General features: G+C 38.7%; 1 protein-coding gene and 1 pseudogene across 4 annotated transcripts in view; one reads left to right on the top strand and one right to left on the bottom strand.

Moving 5' to 3' along the window:
• Positions 1-21,277, bottom strand: part of NCK1 (NCK adaptor protein 1) — a 78,314-nt gene that overhangs the window by 37,087 nt on the left and 19,950 nt on the right. The window lies entirely within an intron of this gene.
• Positions 4,104-4,598, top strand: LOC112850178 (small ribosomal subunit protein uS15-like; annotated as a pseudogene).

The following is a 21,277-nucleotide window of genomic DNA, read 5'->3' as shown; positions in this document are numbered from 1 at the left end:
TTCAATGTTTTAAGCCCTACTATCTTGTCAAGTAATTTTGATTGTTAAACACTCTTACAATGAAACAACACAGGTAAGAATCCCATCATGGGGAAAATAAAAGATTATAGGCTAGTCTGAAATAAAGGCTCTTAAAAAAAAAAAAATCAGGACTTTTTCTTTTTAAACAGGTCAAATAAAATGCCACCTTATTCTATTTAGTTTTGCAAATATCACTTTGAACATATCCCCAATAGAAGCAAACAAACAAACAAACAAAAAAACACAGGCAATAGTTCTGTGCATACCAAAATTAATTCAACAAATATTTACTAAGTAGTTTTTACAGACTGACAGGACACTGAGCTAATAAGGCCTGAGTAAAGAAAGGTATATCAAGCAAAACATGTTCTCAAAATAATCAACTGTAATTCTATTTTTCAACAACTTATTTAATTAATGCTTTACTACTCCCTATATGATTATTTTGTCAGCTATCACAAAATTTTACTTATTACTCTGAATTATAAGCTGTATCAAGATCACCTTAAGAACATATCACCATTTTACACTCTGAAGAATATTACATTTTATATAATCTAAAGAAACCATTATACATTACCACTAAAGTAAAAGGAATAATCTTGCTAATATTACTAAATGATAAGTAATTATGGTATAAATCACCAATTATGAAAAAAAGTAACATAATGAAGAATTTACTGGCATAATTAATATAACAAATGTAAACACATTAACTGATTTAATCCTTATTGTACTACATGGCAATTAAACCTAAATGGGTTGATAATCAACTATACTCATGTTTTTAATATGCATTTTTTAAACTGTGATACATATGATGGGCTGAATTTTTTCCCCTCCAAAATTCAGATGCTGAAATCCTATCCTCTAGTACCTCAGAATGTGACTGTATTTGGAGATAAGGTCTTTAAAGAGGTAATTAAGGTAAAACGAGGTCATTAGGGTAGCTCCTAATCCAGTAGGACTGGTGTCATTATAAGAAGAGCTGATTACCAGGGCACCTGGGTGGCTCAGTTGGTTGGGCATCCGACTCTGGCTTAGGTCATGATCTCAAGGTTCGTGAGTTCCAGCCCCACGTCGGGCTCTGTGCTGACAGCTCGGAGCCTGGAGTCCGCTTTGGATTCTGTGTCTCCCTCTCGCTCTCTTTGCCCCTCCCCCACTTGTGCTCTGTCTCTGTCTCCCAAAAATGAATAAATGTAAAAAAAAAAAATTTTTTTAAGAAGAGCTGATTAGGACACACACTATGCAAAGACCATATGAAGACACAGAGAAGACAACCATCTACAAGCCAGAGAGAGGCCCTCAGAAGAAACCAATCCTGATGACAACTTGATCTTAGACTCTAGCATCCAGAATTTTGAGACAATAAACTTCTGTTAAGCCACCAATCTGTGATACTCTGAAGGGCAGCCCTAGCTAACTGATACAATACACATAAAATTTATCATCTGAACCATTTTTAAGTGTCCAGTTCAGTGGCATTAAGTACGTTCATCATGTTGCACAATTATCACCACTATCCATCTCAAGAACAATTTTGATCTTGCAAAACTGAAATTCTATACACTTTAAATCATAACTCCCCTATACAGCCAAACTACCAAGTGAAATTAAGTGTAAGAATAACTCATTTTCAGACAACCATTCTCATAAAATTTAATTCCAATTTACACTGACTTAGGAAACAACCAGACAATATGTTCCAGCAAAACAAAGGAGTAAAGCAAGAAAAAAGAAGACACAGAATCTAGGAAGCAGGAAAAGCAATGAATAAAGGCAAAAGGAATTTCCAAAATGCTAGCAAAAGTAAATTAAGATCAGAAGCAGATCTAGAATAAACAGTCCAAATTGGAGGATTCCAAAAAAAGAAAAAAAACTGGTAAAATTATCTGACAGATTAGGCTATTTATAGAACTGCTGGAATATGGGAAGGCTTAGCTATAAGTTCAAAGACAACAAAGAAAATTTTAAATGTAAACCATATAAATTTCTTATAAATTAAAAAAATTACACAAGAAGTAAAATTTAATCATAGTAGATGGGTCAGCTATAAACAATATGTATGTGTTTTATATAGTCATAATGATGAAAATCCCGAATATGAATATACAATTTTAACTAAGACAATAAGGCTAAGAAAGGTTAAGAAAATAAATGGGGGCACCTGGCTGGCTCAGTAGGTACAGCATGGGACTCATGATCTCAAAATTGTGATTTCGAGCCCTAGCTGGGTACAGAGATTGCTAAATAAATAAATAAATAACCTCATTAACCTTAACAGAAAATCAGTAGGTGTCTAAAACTAATCCATCAGGAGATAAAACAATTACATGTTTTTTATTTATCAAAGTAATACATGAATATAGTTTAAAATGTCAAATAGTACTATAAGGCTTCTAACAAAAGTTAACAGTCCTTTGTTCTCCTCCTTTTTCCTCCTGCTGGTCAAGAAGTCATCACTTTCAACTTTTTACGCTGTTGCTTCTAAAAGAACTCAAAAAATTTTGAAGTGATTACTTCTTGAGGCAAGGGGGTAGAAAAAGGAGAGCAAAGGTCTGCTATTTTTGTTATTAGGCCTTTTAGCACTATTTGACATTTTAATTTTTTTAATATTTATTCATTTAAAAAAATTTTTTAATGTTTATTCATTTTTGAAAGACCGTGAGAGACAGTGCAAACAGGGGTGGCGCAGAGAGAGAGGGGGACACAGAATCCAAAGCAGATTCCAGGCTCTTGGCTATCAGCACAGAACCTGATGAGGGGCTCAAACTCACGAACTGTGAGATCATGACCTGAGCTGAAGTCGGACACTTAACCGACTGAGCCACCCAGGCACCCCAATGTTTACTCATTTGAGAGAGAGAGAGAGAGAGAGAGAGAGAGAGAGAGAGAGAGAGAGAGAGAAGTGCAAGGTGGGGGAGGAGCAGAGAGAGGGAGACACAGAATCCAAAGCAGGCTCTATCTAGTCTCTGAGCTGTCGGCACAGAGACCGACATGGGACTCAAACCCATGAATGAGAGATCATGACCTGAGCCGAAGTCAGATGCTTAACCGACTGAGCCACCCAGGTGCCCCAGCACTGTCTGACATTTTCATCTATGTTCATATATTACTTTGATAATTAAGAAAAAACTAGAAAACCTCACTGATCCGTTAAAAATCAAACTTAAGTCAACCAAAATGGTGAATAGCTAGCTAGCTGACATTCAAGCTGTATGAGCATCCATTTTCTCTTCTTTTCATAGTAGTGTTTCAGCTTCCTTCTCAGACCCTAGCCTCTCCATCCCTGCCCCCATCCACCAATTCTATATTGACATTCTTGAGGTGGAGTTCCAACCCAGGGCTAGTATATGCAATCAGGCACAGCTAATCAGAATATTAAATCCCCTTATTTCCTGTGACTAGTGAAGAATGGGCTTAAAACAAGTTGTTCATTCAGAAAGTTTCTTAGGATGTCTACAGAGGTTACTGGGAAAGCACTCTCTTTTCCCAACAGACTTAAACCTGAAAGCAGAGTAAATGTCACTATACAGAACCCGACAATGAAGCTGAGAGGTGCACAGAGATTAGATTCTATTTTTTGAGCCTCCAATTCTAATTATTCCTCAACCCAGAATCTATCCCTGGATATTTCACTTCATAAACCAAAATTACTTTTCTGTTAAAACAAACAAATAGGGCCAATATACGATAACGAGCACCTGAACTGAAAGAAAAAATAGAGTATCAAATTTGGTTTTTTGAAGTTTGTTTGTTTACATAATCTCTACACCCAGCGAGGGGCATGACTCACAACCCCAAGATCAAGAGAGCATGCTTTCAACTGAGCCAGACCGGCATCCCTAGAGTGTCAAATTTAAAGGAAAAAAAAGCACACTCTGTAAGAAAGACTTCAGAAGTAAGAAAAATGCAAAAGCAAGGATAAAATAAACTAAATGGAGATTAAGAAAACCCTAATAGCAAGTACAGACATTCCCAAATTAACAACTCTGTGTGTGTGTTACGTGTAAACACTCTGGACCAGGTTTAATGAAGGCTAACACTGGACTCTTTCATTGCCTGATTGCTGCCTCATAGCTCGCATGCATGCTCCCAGAAAGGGCCTGTCCCAGTTGGCTCTGCCTTATCGCCACAGCGTCCCCACCTGGCTGAAGTTGATGTCTGCCGACGTGAAGGAACAGATCTACAAACTGGCCAAGAAGGTCCTGACTCCCTCATAAATCAGTGTAATCCTGAGAGAGACTCATATGGTGTTGCACAAGTACATTTTGTGACAAGCAATAAAATTTTGAGAATTCTGAAGTCCAAAGGACTTGCTCCTGATGTTCCTGAGGATCTCGACCATTTGATTAAGAAAGCTGTTCGAAAGAATCTTGAGAGGAACAGAAAAGGATGTTAAATTCCCACTGATTCTGATCGAGAGCTGTCTTCACTAGTTGGCTTGATATATTATAAGACCAAAGGAGTCCTCTCCCCGCAATTGGAAATACGAGTCACCCACAGCCTCTGCCCTGGTTGCATAAATTTGACTATGTACTCACGCAATAAAATCATTGTCTAACTAGAAAAAAAAACTAACACTGAAAACGATGTGGATCTTATGAACAACCAAACCCCTGATTTAACCAAGCTTTCACCTGTGTATTAATCTTTTCAAGGCTCTATGTGCAAGACACAGTATGAGCTATCCAGCTTACAAAGTAAGTCTGTCCTGAAAGAGCTTACAAGCTAGTGGAAAAAGTTCCATTTCTTGCCAATATTACTTCATCTGTAATGCTGACTTACATTAAACTTATTCTGCTCACATGAGCATCACAAACTATGCCAATTGCATTTGTAAACTGGGTCTAATGTACTGCGAATGTTTATATACATTTAGATACACCTTTGACTAAGCCAGTAAAACCACCTGTCTTCACTCTGGTTTCCAGATTCCACCAATTTTTTTTTTAATTTTTTTTTTTTTAACGTTTATTTATTTTTTTGGGACAGAGAGAGACAGAGCATGAACGGGGGAGGGGCAGAGAGAGAGGGAGACACAGAATCGGAAACAGGCTCCAGGCTCCGAGCCATCAGCCCAGAGCCCGACGCGGGGCTCGAACTCACGGACCGCGAGATCGTGACCTGGCTGAAGTCGGACGCTTAACCGACTGCGCCACCCAGGCGCCCCCAGATTCCACCAATTTTAAAGTGTAATATAAAAATAAATGGTCTGCCTTTAACTCCAAAGGCCTTAAGAACAAAAAGTATAATGGTCCTAAGGAGGCAAGCTAGGTACCAGTATAAAAAAGACAGATCCAGAGAAGCAGCATAACAACTTTATACCCACTAGTTCTAAGACAAAAGCCGTGCATTCTGGTTTTATTCTCTTCCCATAAGTTAATGCCAAAAAGGGAGCCACTAATATCTGGAGAACGGGGGCGCCTGGGTGGCGCAGTCAGTTAAGCGTCCGACTTCAGCTCAGGTCACGATCTTGTGGTCCATGAGTTCGAGCCCCGCATCAGGCTCTGGGCTGATGGCTCAGAGTCTGGAGCCTGCTTCCGATTCTGTGTCTCCTTCTCTCTCTGCCCCTCCCTCCTTCATGCTCTGTCTCTCTCTGTCTCAAAAATAAATAAACGTTAAAAAAAAAAAATTTTTTTTTTAAATATCTGGAGAACGGTTTTTCTACTCACTTGTGCCATCAACTGTGGAGGTTCTGCGAAAAACAAATAATCTTCCTGAGACACCGAAGTAGGGATTTCATTCAGTCTAGACTGCCTCTAACCCCTAAGTGCTGGGGAGAAAGACCCTCATAAACAAACTTGTCCTTTACCTAAGGGGAATGGAGCTCCACTAGGTGACTGCACCCTGAAAAATAAAATGGCAGTCAGAAACTAGAGAACAAAGGTCATGATAATAAAAGTAGATTTAGGTTAATCTCTTACATCTTTGTCACTATTATCTCTAAATTGATTCCATATTTGGCTATGTGGGCTGTAAAAGAAAAGGAATGAGAGGTATGTCTAGATTTTCTAACTCACCAGCCAAGTTGACAGAACCCCCAAGAGGTTTTGGGTGAAAACAGCTTTGGGGGGGGGGGGGCACATGCTGGTTGGGTATCTACTTCAGCTCAGGTCATGATCTTGCAGTTCAGAAGTTTGGGCCCCACGTCAGGCTTGCTGCTGTCTGCGCAGAACCTACTCCAGATCCTCTGTCCCCACTCTCCCCCACTCTGTTCTTCCCAGTTGCACTCTCTAGCTCTCTCAAAAATAAACATTTAAAAAAAATTCTTTTAAATGTTTATTTATTTTTGAGAGACAGAGAGCACAAGCAGGGATGGGACAGAGAGAGGGAGACACAGAATTTGAAGCAGGCTGGAGACTCCAGGCTCTGAGCTGTCAGCACAGAGCCTGACACAGGGCTTGAACCCATGAGCCATAAGATCATGACCTGAGCCAAAGTCGGATGCTCAACCGAGCCACCCAGGCGCCCCAAAAATAAACATTTTTTTTAAATTATTAAAAGAACAAAAGAAACTACAGCCTCTGAGATCTGATTCAAAGAAAAAAGGAGTATAGGAACCAATCCAGGCCTGAGAACAGAAAACCCCACACCACTCTTACATTAAGTGAAGTAATACTCCACAGGTACTTGCAAAATGTTAGATTACCACATACAAAGGCCTAGGTCTTGAGGGTTAATTCTCTTCCACCATCAGTGAGCCATCTAGCTTCCTCAGGCTATCCCTAATCTGCAGGGCTGGGAGTTGTGTCCTAGGACTATTCAAATACTACTTTGATAAATAAGGATCTTCCAAGTCCAGGATGTGCACCTGAAAGTGACTGCCTCCTTCAACTTTGTACCCTAGGCAACTTGCTTGCCTTGCTCTAGTCTCAGCTCTGCTCTACTGCTCCTAGAAATAAAACATGCTTAACAAACAAGAGTGGCCATTAAACTGCCTTGCCATTAATTATGAGTCAAGGAATGTCATATTAACTTCCTTGAAACTCCATTTTCTTATTGGTAAAATAAGAGAACTGAATCAGATTGTATCAAAAAGTCTCCTGAGTTATACCAAAACTATGATCATATCAAAACTATTAACTAAATTTCTCCTTAAATTATCTGGACTAAATAAAACCAGATCTGTATTGTGTTTTCTAATGTTTTCATCATCTTAGCCCCTTGGTATTCTAGTCTTTACTCTTTAATATACTCTTAATTACCAAATCTCTTTTAAGTGTCATTCCAAGTCATGTTTCCAAAGTTGTACATATTTCCAAAAGAATACACACAGCACAGGGGACAGTGAAACTATCATTTCCCCATGCTCTATAGTACAAATAAGGTTTAGATTATACCATCACATTTAGGAACCATAGTCTCCTAACATATACTAAAACTTGTATGTAACGTGAAATTCAGGACATATTTAACATGCAATTAATCATAATATGAGTATTTTCACATTAACTGCTATACTTAATTCTAATTCTCCCTCATGTTCTCCATGTGCTTATGTAATTTGTATTCAAAAATATTTTCAGGGCTTTACCACTTAAGCCTTACTATTAAAATTGGCTTATATCTTTATCTTTTGGCTTATGCATGCAATAGGACCTACCAGAGAGTTACAGAGAACCAGTACACTATCACTTAAAATTCCTAGGGGTGGTGGAGCCTGGGTGGCTCAGTCAGTTGAGCATCTGACTCTTGATTTCTTCTCAGGTCATGATCTCATGGTCGTTAAAATGGAGCCCCAAGCTGGGCTCTGTGCTGGTAGCACAGGGCCTGCTTGGGATTCTCTCCCTCTTTCCCCGCTCCTCACCAGCTTGTGCTCGCTTGCATGCATGCTCTCTCAAGATAAATAAACATTAAAAAAAAAATAACTAGGTGTGAAAATGCTTTCTAAAGTACAGTACTTATCTACTCCGTAGGCACCTCACATTTATCCCTGCAAAGTTTCTGCTTCTGTGCTCTATAATTCAGTAAACAGTAACACTATCAATCTAGTTATCTGGATTAATGAAACCCTATTCAGTCAAACCCTGCATCTCAAATCTTGTCCTTTTTACCTCCTTCATAGGACTCAAATGATTCCATGTTATATCCATTCTCACTACCATCACCTTAGTAGTAATGAAGGCATTTGCCTCCTTAAGGTGTCTCTTGCTTTCCAGTCTTATCCGCTTCCAGTTGGAAGCATTTGGTTTTCTTCTTAGGAAAAAAAAATATCAGAAAACAAGAATTCCTTCTTTTATGTATCTGCTATCTAGACTTAAAAACTAAGTAAAAGGTCTCATATGTGTTTATTTTGAAGTATAATCTGAAAAACAAGGGAAAAAAGACTAAGAACTCTGAAACTATAATGAAACTCCCTTTTGTAAAGTTATGAGAAGATTCTGGGAAGACGGTGGCATAAGAAGCCCTCCAAATTTCGTCTCTCCACCTAGACAACAATTGTACTACAATTTTGGAGACTACCCCAAGGCTTGAAACTTCCAGAGGAAGTCTTGGACTATTAACTTTGGTTAATTTCAGTTAGCTCAGCAATGGCTAGTAGTAGCATCTTCCACTCCCCAGGCCCATGCCACGTAGCTGTACATTAGTTCCAAGAGCAGCTTTCAAGAGTCAAAATGAGCCTGTCATCCATATATCAGGGATCTGTGTTCTGACAGTTGAATGATGCTTCTGATCACTGAGGTGCTGACAGAGGCATATGCGTGCGCGTGCACGCACGTGCACACACACACACACACACACACCCCAATTATGTAAGCCCTTTACCCTCAGGCTGAAGAAAATCTAATCTACAGGGCTGGAGTCTTTTTTAACCTTCTCCTTTCAGGAGCCTGACACTAAAGAACTAGTAATAGGGGTATTAAGAAAGTCACCACATATATCCAGAAAAAGGCACGAGCTCAGTGAAGACCTGAGGAAAGCTTAAGTTTATACTTCAAAGTGTTTCCTGGCACAGAGAAAGTTTACGACAATAAAAACAAAAACCCAGGAAACCCTGGGGAAGAGACAATCTGATTTTCAGACTTACCACATTATTAAATTCACACATTCAGTTTTCAACAACCAATGTTATCACAAGGGATACAAAGAAACATGCAAGTATGATCCATTCAAAGGGAAAAACCAATAGTAACCATCCTGGAGAAAGACCAGCTGACAAACTCACCAGACAAAGACTTTAAACAAATATCTTAAAGATGCTTAACTAACTAAAGAAAGTAAAGAAAATGATGTGTGAACAAAATAATAGTATCCAAAGAAATAGAAAACCTAAGAAATTCTCCAGCTGGGAAGTACAATTACAAAAAGGAAAAGTTCACCAAAGGGATTTAAAGACAGATCTGAACAGGTAAAAGAAAGTATCAGTGAGCACGGAGACAGGGCAATTGAAATTAGCAAGCCTGAGGAACACACACACGAACACACACACACACACACACACACACACACACACACACACACACACACAAATGAGAGAATAAAGGATCTGTGGGACACCAGGAAAAGAATGAACAGATGCATTGTGAGAGTGCCAAAAGGCAAAGAGGGACACTAAGGGGAAAAGAGATTATTTGAAGAAATAATGGCTGGGGCGCCTGGGTGGCTCAGTCGGTTGGGCGACCGACTTCGGCTCAGGTCATGATCTCATGGTTTGTGAGTTCAAGCCCCGCGTCAGGCTCTGTGCTGACAGCTAGGAGCCTAGGGCCTGCTTCGGATTCTGTGTCTCCCTCTCTCTCTGCCCCTTCCCCACTCACGCTCTGTCTCTCTCTGTCTCAGAAATAAACATTAAAAAAATTAAAAAAAAAAAAAAGAAGAAGAAGAAATAATGGCTGAAAATGTCCCAAATTCGGTAACGGACATGAATTTAAACATCCAAGAGGCTCAACAAACTCCAAGTAGGATAAACGCAAGAAATCTATACTGAGACATACTATAAATGAAAATATTAAAAGAGAGAATCTTGAAAGCAACAGAAGTGAATGATCACATAAAAGGGATCCTCAATAAGATCACCAATAGATTTCTCATTAGAAACTTTGGAGGATGCAGGGCACCTCGGTGGCTCAGTTGGTTAAGTGTCTGACTTCGGCTCAGGTTATGATCTCACGGATCATATCAGGCCCTGACAGCTCTGAGCCTGGAGCTTGCTTCGGATTCTATGCCTCCCACTCTCTGCGCCCTTCCCCCACTCATGCTCTGTCTTCTCTCTCTCAAATATAAATAAAAACATTTAAAAAAATAATAATAATAAAAAAGAAACATTGGAGAGAAGAGGGTAAGTAGAGTTGACCCTTGAACAATGCAAGGGTTGGGACCCTTTCGCAGTCAAAAACCCATGTATTCTGGCTTCCCCAAAACTTAACAATAGCCTTCTGCTGAACAAGAAACCTTACTGATAACATAAACAGTTGATTAACACATATGTTGTATGTTATATGCATTATATACGGTATTCTTTTTTTTTTTTAATTTTTTTTTTCTTTTTTCAACGTTTTTATTTATTTTTGGGACAGAGAGAGACAGAGCATGAACGGGGGAGGGGCAGAGAGAGAAGGAGACACAGAATTGGAAACAGGCTCTAGGCTCTGAGCCATCAGCCCAGAGCCCGACGCAGGGCTCGAACTCACGGACCGCGAGATCGTGACCTGGCTGAAGTCGGATGCTTAACCGACTGCGCCACCCAGGCGCCCCTATATACGGTATTCTTATAATAGAGTAAGCTAGATGAAAGAAAATGATAAGAAAATCATAAGAGAAAACACATTTACAGTCCTGTAGTATAAAAAATCTGCATAATAGGGAGCCTGGGTGGCTCAGTCAGTTAAGTGTCCCACTTCAGCTCAGGTCGTGATCTCACATTTGTGGGTTCAAGCCCAGCAATGGGCTCCACATGGACAGCTTGCAGCCTGGAGCCTGCTTCAAACTGTGTGTGTGTGTCTCTCTCTCTCTCTGCCCCTCCCCTGCTTGCACTCTGTCTCTCAAAAAATAAAACATTAAAAATAAATTTTTAAAAATCTGCATAAAAAGCAAAGGAAACAATCAGCAAAACTAAAAGGAAACCAACAGAATGGGAGAAGATATTTGCAAATGATATATCAGATAAAGAGCTAGTATCCAAAATCTATAAAGAATTTATCAAACTCAATACCCAAAAAACAAATAATCCAGTGAAGAAATGGGCAAAAGACATGAATGGACACTTCTCCAAAGAAGACATCCAGATGGCTAACAGACACATGAAGAAATGCTCAATATCACTCATCATCAGGGAAATACAAATCAAAACCACAATGAGATACTACCTCACACCTGTCAGAATGGCTAAAATGAACATCTCAGGCAACAACAAATGTTGGCACGGATGCGGAGAAAGAGGATCTCTTTTGCACTGCTGGTGGAAATGCAAACTAGTGCAGCCACTCTGGAAAACGATATGGAAGTTCCTCAAAAAATTAAAAACAGAACTACCCTATAACCCAGAAATGCACTACTAGATATTTATCTAAGGGATATAGGTGTGCTGTTTCAAAGGGGCACATGCACCCCGATGTTTACAGCACTGCTATTGACAATAGCCAAAGTATGGAAAGAGTCCAGATGTCCATCAACAGATGAATGGATAAAGAAGATGTGGTATATATTTACAATGGAGTAATACTCAGCAATCAAAAAGAAATCTTGCCATTTGCAACAATGTGGATGGAACTAGGGGGTATTACGCTAAGTGAAATTAGTCCAAGAAAGACAAATATCATATGACTTCACTCATATGAGGAATTTAAGATGATGAACATAAGGGAAGTAATAATAATATAAAAACAAGGAGAACAAAACATAAGAGACTCTTAAATACAGAGGACAAACTTATAGGGAATAATGAAGCAGAAAAGAAGAGGGAGATTAAGGCAAAAGAGCACGATTTAAGAATTAGAGAAATCAGTGACTCATTAAAAAGGAACATCAGAATCATAGGGGTCCCAAAAGAGGAAGAGAGAGAAACAGGGGTAGAAGGGTTATGTGAGCAAATCATAGCGGAAAACTTTCCTAACCTGGAGAAAGACACAGACATCAAAATCAAGGAAGCACAGAGGACCCTCATTAGATTCAACAAAAAACGACCATCAACAAGGCATATCATACTCAAATTCACAAAATACTCAGGCAAGGAGAGAATCAAGAAAGCAGCGAGGGGAAAAAAAGTCCCTAACCTACAAGAGAAGACACATCAGGTTTGCAGCAGACCTATCCACAGAAACCTGGCAGGTCAGAAAGGAGTGGCAGGATGTATTTAGTGTGCTGAATCAGAAAAATATGCAGCCAAGAATTCTTAATCCAGCAAGGCTGTCATTCAGAATAGGAGGAAAGAGAAAAAGTTTCCCAGACAAACAAAAGTAAAAGGAGTCTATGACCACTAAACCAGGCCTGCAAGAAATTTTAAGGGGGACTCTCTGAGGGGAGAAAAGATGAAAAAAATATATATACATATCTATCTATATATATATATATATATCAAAAGCAACAAAGATTACAAAGGACCAGAGAACACCACCAGAAACTCCAAATCTACAAGCATCATAATGGCAATCAATTCACATCTTTCAGTACTCACTCTAAACATCAATGTACTCAATGCTCCAATCAAAAGACAAAGGGTAACAGAATGGATAAGAAAACAATATCCATCTAGATGCTGTTTACAAGAGACCCACTTTAGACCTAAAGACACCTTCAGATTGAAAGTAAGGGGATGGAGAACCATCTATCATGCTAATGGTCAACAAAAGAAAGCTGGAGTAGCCATACTTATATCAGACAATCTAGATGTTAAATAAAGACTGCATCAAGAGATGCAGAAGGGCATTATATCATAATCAAGGGGTCTATCCACCAAGAAGACCTAACAATTGTACACGTTTATGCGCCAAATGTGCGAGCACCCAAATATATCAATTAATCACAAACATAAAGAAACTCATGGATAGTAATACCATAATAGTAGGAGACTTCAACACCCCACTCACAGCAATGGACAGATCATCTAATCAAAAAATCCACAAGGAAACAATGGCTTGGAATGATACACTGGACCAGATGGACTTAACAGATATATTCAGAACATTTCATCCTAAAGCAGCAGAATGCACATTCTTCACGAGTACACATAAAACATTCTCCAGAGAAGAGCACATACTGGGACACAAATCAGCCCTAAGTAAGTACAAAAAGATCGAGATCATACTGTGCATATTTTCAGACCACAACACTAAGAAACTCGAAATCAACCACAAGAAAAAAGTTGGAAAGGTTAACAAATATTGGAGACTGAAGAACATCCTACTAAAGAATGAATGGGCTAACCAAGAATTTAGAGAGGAAATTAAAAAGTATATGGAAGTCAATGAAAATGATAACACCACAACCTAAAACCTCTGGGACGCAGCAAAGGTGGTCATAAGAGGGAAGTATATAGCAATCCAGGCCTTCCTAAAGTAGGAAGAAAGATCTCAGATACACAACCTAACCTTACGCCTTAAGGAGCTGGAAAAAGAACAGCAAATAAAACCCAACACCAGCAGAAGACAGGAAATAATAAAGATTAGAGCAGAAAGTAATGCTATCAAAACAAACAAACAAAAAACAACAGTAGAACAGATCAATGAAAACAGAAGCTGGTTCTTTGAAAGAATTAACAACACTGATAAACCACTAACCAGTTTGATCAAAAAAAAAAAAAAAAAAAAGAAAGGACCCAAAAAAATAAAACCAAGAATGAAAGGAGATCACAACCAACACAGTAGAAATAAAAACAATAATAAGAGAATATTATGAGCAATTATATGCCAATAAAATGGACAATCTGGAAGAAATGGACAAATTCCTAGAAACATATACACTACCAAAACTGAAAGAGGAAGAAAAAGAAAACTTGAACAGACCCATAACCAGTAAGGAAATCAAATTAGTAATCAAAATCTCCCAAAAAACAAGAGTCCAGGGCCAGATGGCTTTCCGGGGGAATTCTACCAAATATTTAAGGAACAGTTAACACCTATTCTCTTGAAGCTGTTCCAAAAAATAGAAAGGGAAGGAAAACTTCCAAACTCTTTCTATGAAGCCAGCATTACCTTGATTGTAAAACCAGAGACCCCACTAAGAAGAACTATAGACCAATTTCCCTGATGAACATGGACACAAAAATCCTCAACAAGATATTAGCCAACCGGCTCCAACAATACATTGAAAAAATTATTCACCATGAGCAAGTGGGATTTATACCTGGAATGCAGGGCTATTTCAATATCCACAAAACAATTAATGTGATTCATCACATCAATAAAAGAAAGGACAAGAACCATATAATCCTCTCAATAGATGCAGAGAAAGCATTTGACAAAATACAGCATCCTTTCTTGATAAAAGCCCTCAAGAAAGTAGGGATAGAAGGAGCATACCTCGAGATCATAAAAGCCATATATGAACGACCCAGCGCTAATATCATCCTCAATGGGGAAAAACTGAGAGCTTTCCCCTTACAGTCAGGAACAAGACAGGGATGTCCACTCTCGCCACTGTTATTCAACATAGTATTAGAAGTCTTAGCCTCTGCAATCAGACAACACAAAGAAATAAAAGGCATCCAAATCAGCCAGGAGGAGGTCAAACTTTCACCCTTCGCAGATGGCATGATACTCTATATGGAAAACCCTAAAGATTCCACCAAACAACTTCTAGAACTGATTCATGAATTCAGCAAAGTTGCAGAATACAAAATCAACGCACAGAAATCGGTTGCATTCCTATACGCCAAGAATGAAGCGACAGAAAGAGAAATCAAGGAATCGATCCCATTTACAGTTGCACAAAAAAACAGAAAATACCTAGGAATAAATCTAACCAAAGAGGTAAAAAATCTATACACTAAAAACCATAGAAAGCTTATGAAAGAAACTGAAGACGACACAAAAAAATGGAAAAAGATTCCATGCTCCTGGATAGGAAGAACAAATATTGTTAAAATGTCAATACTACCCAAAGCAATCTACATATTCAATGCTATCCCTATCAAAGTAACATCAGCATTCTTCAGAGCTAGAATAAATAATCCTAAAATTTGTATGGAACCAGAAAAGACCCCGACTAGCGAAAGTGATCTTGAAAAAGAAAACCAAAGCAGGAGGCATCACAATCCCAGATTTCAAGCTATACTACAAAGCTGTAATCATCAAGACAGTACGGTACTGTCATAAGAACAGACACTCAGATCAATGGAACAGAACAGAGAATCCAGAAATGGATCCACAAACATATGGCCAACTAATCTTTGACAAAACAGGAAAGAATATCCAATGGAATAAAAACAGTCTCTTCAGCAAGGGGTACTGGGAAAACTGGCAGCGACATGCAGAAGAATGCACCTGGACAACTTTCTTACACCAGACACAAAAACAAACTCAAAATGGATGAAAGATCTAAATATAAGACAGGAAGCCATCAAAATCCTCGAGAAGAAAGCAGGCAAAAACCTCTTTGACCTTGGCAGCAACTTCTTACTCAACACGTCTCCAGAGGCAAGGGAAACAAAAGCAAAAATGAACTATTGGGACCTCATCAAAATACAAACCTTCCACACAACAAAGGAAACAATTAGCAAAACTGAAAGGCAACCGACAGAATGGGAGAAGATATTTGCAAATGACGTATCAGATAAAGGGTTAGTATCCAAACTCTATAAAGAACTTATCAAACTCAATACCCAAAAAACAAATAATCCAGTGAAGAAATGGGCAAAAGACATGAATGGACACTTCTCCAAGGAAGACATCCAGATGGCCAACCGACACATGAAAAAATGCTTAACATCACTCATCATCAGGGAAATACAAATCAAAACCACAATGAGATACCACCTCACACCTGTCAGAATGGCTAATATTAACAACTCAGACAACAACAGATGTGGGTGAGGATGCAGTGAAAGAGGATCTCTTTTGCATTGTTGGTGGGAATGCAAGCTGGTGCAGCCACTCTGGAAAACAGTATGGAGGTTCCTCAAAAAACTAAAAATAGAACTACCCTACGACCCAGCAATTGCACTACTAGGCATTTATCCACGGGATACAGGTGTGCTGTTTCGAAGAGACACATGCACCCCCATGTTTATAGCAGCACTATCAACAACAGCCAAAGTATGGAAAGACCCCAAATGTCCATCCACAGATAAATGGATAAAGAAGATATGGTATACATATAAAATGGAGTATTACTCGGCAATCAAAAAGGAATGAAATCTTGCCATTTCCAACTACGTGGATGGAACTGGAAGGTATTATGCTAAGTGAAATTAGAGAAAGACAAAAATCATGACTTCACTCATATGAGGACTTTAAAGAACAAAACAGATGAACATAAGGGAAGGGAAACAAAAATAATATAAAAACAGGGAGGGGGACAAAACAGAAGAGACTCATAAATATGGAGAACAAGCTGAGAGTTACTGGAGGGGTTGTGGGAGGGGAGATAGGCTAAATGGGTAAGGGGCACTAAGGAATCTACTCCTGAAATCATTTTTGCACTATATGCTAACTAATTTGAACGTAAACTTTAAAAAATAAAAAAATTAAATTAAAAAAAATTAAATTAAATTAAAATTTAAAAAAGCGTAAGAGGCACCTGGGTGGTCAGTCAGTTGAGCATCCAACTTCGGCTCAGGTCATGATCTCATAGTTCGTGAGTTCGAGCCCCACTCTACGCTTGCTGTTGTCAGCCAGAACCCACTTTGGATCCTCTGTCTCCCCCTCTCTCTGCCCCTCCCCTGCTCACACTCTCTCTCTCTCTCTCTCAAAAATGAATAAACATTTTTTAAAAAGAGGAAAAAAGAAGACATAACTAAGTGGAAAAACATCCATGTTTATAGATTGGAAGACTTAAAACTGTTAAGATGTTAACATGTTAAGATGTCAGTCAATACTATCCAAAGCAATCTAAAGATTCCATACAATTCCCAGAATTGCAAGAAAAAAATTAATCTTCAACCACTGCATGAGTCTCTAATTTTGTTAATATTAAAAACTGATAGACAAGAAGTCAAAAAATAAATAAGGATATAGAATACTTGACTAGTAAAATGAGTAAATTTAATTTGACAGCTGTATAGAGAATCTTTCAGCAAACAAAAAAATAAGGATATAATTATGTTCAAGCAAACTAAGAACATTTTCAAAAACTGATCATGCATTAAGAGTCACAAAGACACAAAATAATTTCAAAGAACTTATACCTAAGACTATACTTTCCACCCATAATATTGATATTGCCAATAAAACATTTTTAAATGTTTGGAAACTTAAAAAGGGACTCCTAAACAAACCAAAAACAAAAAAAGAAAACCACACTAGAAATGATAAAATAAGAACTGAGCAACAATAAAAGTACTACATTATCAAAATGTGCAATTCAACTCAAATTATAGCCTTCTTGTACATGTAACTAAACAGCATGAATGAATATGCTTAACTAAGACATTTTTAAAAAATATTTATTTTTGAGAGTGGAAAAGGGGCAGAGAGGGGGACAGATGATCTGAAGCAGGTCCCCACTGACAGGAGAGAACCCAAGGTGGGGCTCGAACTCATGAACCATGAGATCATGACCTGAGCTGAAGTCTGACGCCTAACCAACTGAGCCACCCAGGCACCGCTTAACTAATACATTTTAAATCAAGAAACTAGAAAAAGACAACTAAATAAATCAAAAGAAAGCAGAAGTGTATTAGTCATGTTTTTTTTTTTTTTTCTATATTTATGATGGTCTGACATAGCAGGGTCCTTTGGACCCAGAGAGGGACTCTCCCTCCCAGGTTTACCTAATGCCTAGATGACAATTTGCCTGAGAGCACATTTCTGATACATAACCAAGTAATCCAAAGCCTATACCCCCTACCTATCATCTCCTTTCAAAAATTCTCACATACTAAACCTGTATTCCCACTGTTCTAACTCACCCTGGGGCCAGGTACTAGACAGCTAGAGACAAATCCTATCACCCAGAGCTATAAATTATTCAAATTATCCAAACCTCAACTTGCTCAGGCTTGCCTACCCTGCCTCATCCATTCCTTCCCACTTAACCACAATAAAGGCTCTGGACATGCTTTCCCCTTGCTCCTTCTGCCTCCTGACCAACCTTGGTGCTTCTCCATGTGGCACCATGATGTGGCATGGAATGCTGTGCCTCCAGTTGCTAGGAAACGGAGTAAAACCTTCTTCCTTCTGACAGTCATTTCTATTCTGTGGGTCTTACTCTACCTGATTAAAACATCCTGGTTATATTTCAAGATAATAAAAGGAAACAAAGAACAGAAATTAATAAAATGGGAAAATCAGAAGAAAAAAAAAATCCCAGAGAAGGGAAGAATTTCTCAAACCTAAGAATCAAAAATTATTACCTAAAAGGAAATAAATAAACATGGAAAAGATTGAAAAAGGAGTACATTAAATCCTCTTCTTTCCTTCAAATAAGTTGAGAGACTTAATCTACACTGATTTTAAGTGCAGAGTTTAATAAGGGGCGCCTGGGTGGCTCCGTCAGTTAAACATCCGACTTCAGCTCAGGTCATAATCTCACAGTTTGTGAGCCCAAGCCCCATGTCAGGCTCTGTGCTAACAGAGCAGAGCCTGGAGCCTGCTTGCAGTTCTGTGTCTCCCTCTCTCTCTGACTCTTCCCCACTCACATTCTCTCTCAAAAATAAATATTTTTAAAAATAATTTTTTTAAAAACAGTATAGAGTTTAATGAGTCTTTTTCTGGAGTGGGAGGGGGGGTGATCAAACCATTTTATTGAGGAACTTTGGAGAAAGGTTCAAGGGGAGGAGGACAAGGAGATCGTTATGTCCCTGGCCCAGGCAGATCTTCCCAGCTTCGCAGTCGCTGAAAGATCTAATGAATCTTAATTAATGTACAAAATACATTTTGTGTTACATTTGTGTAACTTATACCACAATGAAGCTCTAAAACATTTTTATCGCTCAAAAAGTTCCCTTGTGCCCCTTTATAGTCAATCCTCTCCCCCTAGCAACCACTGATGGGCCCTCTGTCACTATAGTTTGCCTTTTCTTGAATTCCTTATAAATAAAATCATACAAGTGACCATATTAAAATTTAAAACTCACGTTCCTCAGATCCTTGTTATCAAAAACATCAATTTACTTTTTGAAAAATATAATAAAAAAGCTTACTAAAACTGAAAAAATTCTAGTAGGATTAGGATCACTGCAGAATACACACAGCAACTTATCAGACATAAAGCTGATCAGGTGGCGTAATGGGGTTGGGACTCTAGCACTGTGGAAGGCAGCAGAATTTACACTTACTTAAATGATATTGCCTTCCCTATCCAAAGTGTCCCTCAACAGTACCTCTGCCCAGAACCATCATCCAATGGCTTCAAAATGCTTGCTTTATCAAAATCCATCTCAACATCACCCCAAACCAAAAGATCTATTTAATGGTGAAGCATATGACCATGGCATATTCACCTTCATGCTGTCGGTCTCTCCTTTGATGCTAGCTCTAACAGTAGTCTCCTACTGCTGTGTAACAAATTGCCATATATTTAGTGGCTTAGAACACAAATTTGTTATCTTAAAGTTCTAAAGATAAGAATTTCAAAACAGGTTTCACAGAACTACAATCAAAGCCTGCATTCTTTCAGGAACTCTAGGAGAAAATTCATTCCTTCTCTATACCAAACTCTAGAAGCTGCCTGTATTCCTTGGCTCTCAGACACCTCATGACAAATCTCTGCTTCCATTATCATATCTCTTTCTTAGACTGACATTGTTGCCTCCCTCTTATAAAACAAAGCTCTTTGTGATTACACTGGGCCCACCCAGATAATTCAGGAAAATCTCACTATCTACAAAGTCTCTTTTGTGACATATTCACGGGTTTAGAGGATTAGGATATAGACATCTTTGGGAGATCATTATTCTGACCACCACACCTGTCATAAGCTCAGGCTAATGGTTCCAGGTAAGTTTTGACTTATTCCCCACACAGAACACACTGGGATTCGTTTGCTTTCTGCTCTGGGGCTCTTTTGAGGCCATGAAGTGAGACAGCACAAGGAACCAACCCACTTGGCTGGCTCTTGTGTGGAATCTTAAAGTGATGAAGGGAAGGCAAAAGATTTTATACTACCCCAGGGCAACTGCCAACTAATGGAGAACAAAAGCAGGCAACAGTTTACTCCTGTCCATCCATGAGGAGACAATTTGAGAAGCACCTATATTCTCACAAGTTCCCACTACAACTGAGCCCTAGTTGCCACAGCAGTGAGTAATTCAATAATACATTCTTGTACTAGCTTTCCTTCTTATTTACCCTGGTCCTTTATTCTTTTTCCCTAGGATCACCTGTCAAATAAATTACCTGCACATAACTCCTTGCTTTTAGACTACTTTAGGGGAGATGGTGGGGAGGAAAACTAGTGAACACAGTTAGGTAAAGAGTTTTAGACACATCGATGGGAAACACAATGATTTAATAAAATGAAAGCTATAGGGGCGCCTGGGTGGCTCAGTCGGTTGAGAGTCCAACTTTGGCTCAGGTCATGATCTCACTGTTCGTGAGTATGAGCCCCGTGTCGGGCTCTGTGCTGACAGCTTGGAGCCTGGAGCCTGGAGCCTGGAGCCTGGAGCCTGGAGCCTGCCGTGGATTCTGTGTCTCCTTCTCTCTCTGTTCCTCCCCTGCTTGCGCTCTGTCTCCTCTTCTCTCAAAAATAAATAAAGATTTTTTAAAATTTAATTGATAAATAAATAAATGAAAGCTATATGCAAAGTAAGGGATCTAGTCTTGATACTATCATTCTAAAATGGGGTCAGATCTCTTCCCCAAATTTTATTTATCAATTGAAAAACAAATAGTTTAACTTCTATGATTATAGTTCATTTCACCTCCAATTTTTTATGATACAATGTACAGCATCAAGATGGCTTAAAGAGGACAAGAGAAAGACAGAGTTGTGAGATTATCACCAAAGAGGCCATTCAAGGAAATTTTTGAAATAAGCCAGTCAGAAGGTAATGTGGTTTGGATTTGAAAAGCAACAGAGAAACCAGAACCTTCATATACTGCTAGTGGGAATGTAAAATGGTACAGCCACTTTGGAAAACAGTTCAGCAGTTCCTCAAAGTCTAAACATAGTTTAACCTTTAGCCTAGGAATTCCATTCCTACTTATATGGCCAAGATAAA

Source organism: Puma concolor, chromosome C2, assembly GCF_028749965.1.
Source record: "Puma concolor isolate L17-30 chromosome C2, mPumCon1.1.hap2, whole genome shotgun sequence".
NCBI classification, from domain to species: domain Eukaryota; kingdom Metazoa; phylum Chordata; class Mammalia; order Carnivora; family Felidae; genus Puma; species Puma concolor.
Note: the sequence above shows the minus strand (reverse complement) of the source record. Positions and strands in the feature narration are given on the sequence as shown.